Source organism: Camelus bactrianus, chromosome 28 (assembly GCF_048773025.1).
Source record: "Camelus bactrianus isolate YW-2024 breed Bactrian camel chromosome 28, ASM4877302v1, whole genome shotgun sequence".
Taxonomy (NCBI): domain Eukaryota; kingdom Metazoa; phylum Chordata; class Mammalia; order Artiodactyla; family Camelidae; genus Camelus; species Camelus bactrianus.
The window spans coordinates 8,384,015-8,388,871 of NC_133566.1; the positions used below are offsets into that span (position 1 = coordinate 8,384,015).

At 41.4% G+C, this 4,857-nt stretch overlaps 1 pseudogene; it reads right to left on the reverse strand.

Annotated features, from left to right (window-relative positions):
* Positions 1 to 287: 287 nt before the first annotated feature.
* On the reverse strand, positions 288 to 1,193 carry LOC141575402 (kunitz-type protease inhibitor 2 pseudogene; annotated as a pseudogene).
* Between the last annotated feature and the right edge of the window lie 3,664 nt (positions 1,194 to 4,857).

Here is a 4,857-nt window from a genome sequence, read left to right on the forward strand (position 1 = left end):
AGAAATAATTCGAAGAGGAGCTTACTTCAGTCTAGGGCCAGAACACCTGCACACACAGCCCTAACCTAAGAGGATTTCCAAAGCAAACCAACCCCAGGAGACCAGGGAGCAAGCCCTAAGAAGTTTGTTACTTCTGAAGTAACAAACAGAAAACGAATGATCGCACAAATACAAATCACTTTATTTGAAAAAAGTACACACGCATTCAACACATGTCTCCCCTCCCTTCCCAGGCTCTCTTTAATCAACAGCTGGTGGAGGAGGGCAAACCCTTAGCGACAGGGCGTTCACAAAATGTATGTGTTCTTTGCCAGTTGCCATTTGTAGTCCCCGGAACTCCAGACTGTGCGGAGGGTGCACTCCTGGTGCCAGTGTGCCACCCTGATCAGGCAGACTATGGAGGCTCCCAAGAGGATCAGGACCATCACGGACAGCCTTGCCAGGACCACCATCACTTTAGTGCCATGGGGCAGGGCAGGATACAACTCCTTGCCGAAGCAGCGCTGCATGCACTCCTCCTTGGAGGGGTAGCTGTTTTTATTGCACTGGCACCCTCCATAGTTGAAGTTGTCAAGAGTTCCTCTCGGCATTAAAGTACCAGCGTGGGAAGGCTGCGCGGCAAGGCCCAGTGAACGCCTTGGCAGTGCAGTATTCTTCATAGTTGAAAATATCACTGGAGAGGTCACCAGCATCCTGATTTCTAAGAACACTTGGGACAGAGGAATCTGCTCCATTCCTGCTGGTGGCCGGACCATCAATGATGTTTTCTGTGACACCAGCACATTTTGCAAGACACTCCTCCTTGGTCATATAATTATCATCATTCCCTTCACAGCCTCCATACACAAACTGCTGGCAGTATCTGTCAGTGACATTGTAGGACCACCTAGGGATGGCGGCCCAGCAACTGCCCACTATTTTCAAACTTGGCAAAATTCGTGGATGACACATTCTCCATTGGCAGCCTCAGCCCCAGAGAGGAGCAGCGCTGCCAGCAGAGCGAGGAGAACCCAGCACCGCTTCCGCCTACACAGCTGCGCCAAGACAGGCTCCACCTGGCCGCGCGCCACCAGCTGTTGGGGTCTCGAGATCAGGTGCTGGAAGGGCCTTTCCACGCACATGCACTGGAGCGCCTCGCATTCAGTTGCGGGTGCTCGCAGATGGTCCCAGGGTGTGGTGCTGGCTCTCGCCATGCAGGAGATGTCCGGGAAGCCCTTTTCTCGGAACTTAGGTGTGTGGACACCCTGGCTCCTTTGCCCACGATGCTTCAGTCCGCTCCTCGCTCACCCCTGACTCTCCCCCAGTTCAGAACCCCGCTGCACCCACAAACGCTTGGCGGGAGCTAGAGGCAATGGCGGCCGCTTAAAAGCAGCTACCCAAGGTGGTCCAAGAATGAAATTTTAATGTATGCTACAACACGGACCTCGTAATCATTGTGCTTCGAGAAGTAAGCCAGATATAGAAGGACAAATATTGTATGATTCTACTTACATGAGGAACCTAGAATAGGCAAATGCATAGAGACAGATATAGTAGTAGTATTTTACCTGGGCTCAGGGGGAATAGGTGTTACTGTTTTCATGAGTATAAACTGTTTTGGAGGATGATGAAAAAGTTTTGGATATAAATAGTGGTGATGGTTGCACAATATTGCGAATGTATATATAATGCTACTTAGGTATATACACTTTTGGTTAAAATGATAAACATTGTGTATATTTTGCCACAAGAAGACAACAAAACAACACATTTATTATCTCTCAGTCTCTTCAGTCTTTCATAAGATTGCAATCAATGTGCTGTCCAGCACTGAAGTCTTATCTAAAGGTTCTACTGGGAAATAATCTGCTTTCATACTCATGTGTGATTGTTGGCTGGTTCAGTTGCTTGAGGGTTACTGGATTGAGAAGCTTAGTTCCTGACTTGCTAGTGGCTCATGCTCAGTTCCTTGCCACATGGGTTTTTCAGAATGGCAGACTGCTTCATCAAAGCCAGAAAGAAAGGGAGAGTATGTTGGAAAAACAGAAATCACAATCTTTTATAACCTAATCACATGAGTGACATCAGTGACATCTCATCATCTCTGTCATATTTTACTGGTTAAAATTAAGTGACTAGAGTCAGAGGGAGAGGATTATACAAAGATAACATCTCAGGAGGCAGGGTTCTTTGGGGGCCATCTTAGAAGTTGCCTTGCTGCAAAGAGATTATATAAAATGATACCATAGTATGTGCATGAAAATTATTATCACACTATTGTATCATCATATAATACCAAACCAAATGTTTCTGAATATTTAGCAACATGTACCCAAGGATTCAGATGACAGACTTGAATATTCACCTTTAGTCTATATTTTTCTTGTGCCACAAAACCCAGCCACAAAGATAAACACTTTGATACGTCCAACATTTCTTTTTGAAATGAGAGCATTTTGCATGCCATCTTAGATAAATAACATTTTTTGAAAGATGTTCAAACTATCTGGCCTTCTGCGATTTTGCTTGTTTATTATTGAACATCAATACTTTCTTCCAACAACTTGACATGCCATTATTGTGACTGTAAATCTGTGCTACATCTTTGTAGAATTGTAACTGATGCCCAATGACATCTAGCTGGTACCTTAAATTGTTTATCAATAAAATTAATTATGTCTTTGAATAATATACAAACATATAAGAGTGTGTATAAATGTTTGTATATGTAATTTGTGCATATTGACCCCAAATAGACCTATTATTTCTAAGAAAAAGTGGTAAATCCTAAAACTCTGCCTCAGTTCTTAATAAAATAAAACATTTTTCATCCTACCTGGTCTCTAAGCTCTGATTAAATTGACTAATTTACTCATATTTCCATAAGATTTAAAACAGACATGCCTTAACTGCCTATCAAGTGCCTGCACAGGCTCTAGTTAATTCCTGGCATGAAAAAGCCTGCTTCATTTCCTTTACTAACTGTGAACTTTGGGGCAATTTATTTAGTAGCCCTTGGTTTTGGTTTTCTCAGGTGAAAATTTGATTAATAACATTTTCTGCTAGATAGGGATATCATGAGGATTAAATCAGTTAATACTTATAGAAGTCCTTAGAACAGTGTCTGTTATATCTCTATATAAATACATTTAGAGATAGATAGATACGGAGGGGTAGAGGAATGAGTGCTTACAGCAAAAATAAAATGTTGCAACAAATGTATTTTTATTGTTTCTATCTCAGCTCCTCGTCCTAGGAGCTCTAGTTTTCAGCTTGGTGTGGGTTGGGGGTGAGGATTAAGAAGGTCACAGCAAGGTTGATGAAACCCTCAAGCTTCCAAAATAAATATAACCGTAGTTTCTGCTTTAAAATAATCAACAACAACAACAACAAAACATTCTTTTAGGTTAAACAGTGTCTTCCAGATAATTACTCAGTTGATTCAATATTTAAACTTCCTTTCAGGGTTATTTCTCTCTTCCTAATCACTCTTCAATTAGTTTCTTCCCAAATATAGCTTTTTAAAAATCTTTAATGACAGCACTGATCATTACAGTTCTCTTAGGGAAAAATAATGTTTTTCTATTACTACTCTGTTAAGGTAGAGAATTTTCAGCAGCACCTGCTAAGTCTTTTCCTAAGTTATTTTCCTCATGAGCTGGCTCAGGGGTCTACAATAAGAATTCCACCATTACTGAGTTTGTCTATTCCAACTATGCATTCAGAAATAAAGTGGTAATTGGTATGAAATACTAATGGTATTTGATAACCAAGTCAATTTATAGCCTGTGTTTAATAATCTTGAAAAGTTTGGGATTTCCCTTTTCTCTGTAACATTCTAACAATTGTCTTACGTTTCATTATGGGAAGTTTGGAAAAAAGACTCACAGTATATTAGTTGTGGGAGGATCTCAGGTCCTAGTCCTGTTTCCTCCAAGTCTAGGGAGTGTGATTACAGTGTCGTCCTTAGAAGCACAAACCCTGGGACCAGACTGCCTTGCTTAACACTTGCTCTGTAACTCACAAGCTAGGTGAGTGTAGGCAGTTAACGTTCTAGGGAAACTGTTTCTCCTCAGTAAAATGAGGTATGTGAACACGTACTTCACAGGTTTGCTGTGAGAATTAGCCAAGTTAAATAATTGACAGCTGACCTCTGAACCTCTGAACAACATGGGTTTGAACTGCACTGGTCCACTTATAAATGGATTTATTTTCATTTAGTCCTATAGAGTACTGCACGATCCTCAGACTGAATTGAGGGTGCAGAACTGCAGATAGGGAGGACTGACTATGGGACTTGAGCATCCACAGGTTTTGGTATCCATGGCAGGTCCTGGAACCAAACCCCCAAAGATACAGTGGGGCACAGTATACCTCTTAAAGCAGGAATATTAAAGCAATCCAACTACTGAGGGGCACAGGATTCTTCTGAGGGCTGGCTTTGATTTAAGAATTCAAGAATCTCCAGTGACTTTGGCAAACATTGTACTATTCTACAGTCTAGAACTTTTCCATCATGTAACTTCCCCTTTATCCTTCACTTGAGGTCAGACTTCCTTCAGGGTCTGATGACTATCCAAGCTCCTCCTGGATCTCTCTCCATTTGTTCTTATAAGCATTGAACATAATAAAATCCTTGCACATTTATTGTCTTGATATTTGCCTCTCAGAGAGTGTGTAGCAAAGGACTTGTTATCATTTGCGTTAACCAGGAAGCAGACTCTGAGATGAAGATTAGCATACAATAAGCTAATGATCATTCTTGAAATATTTATCTGTGAGAATAATAAAGGGATCATCATCTGGGGAAAGGAAGAATTTGAGCTTCATGTAGTATTAACAAAGGTATCAGCAGAGCCTATAAGGAGATTCCAGACA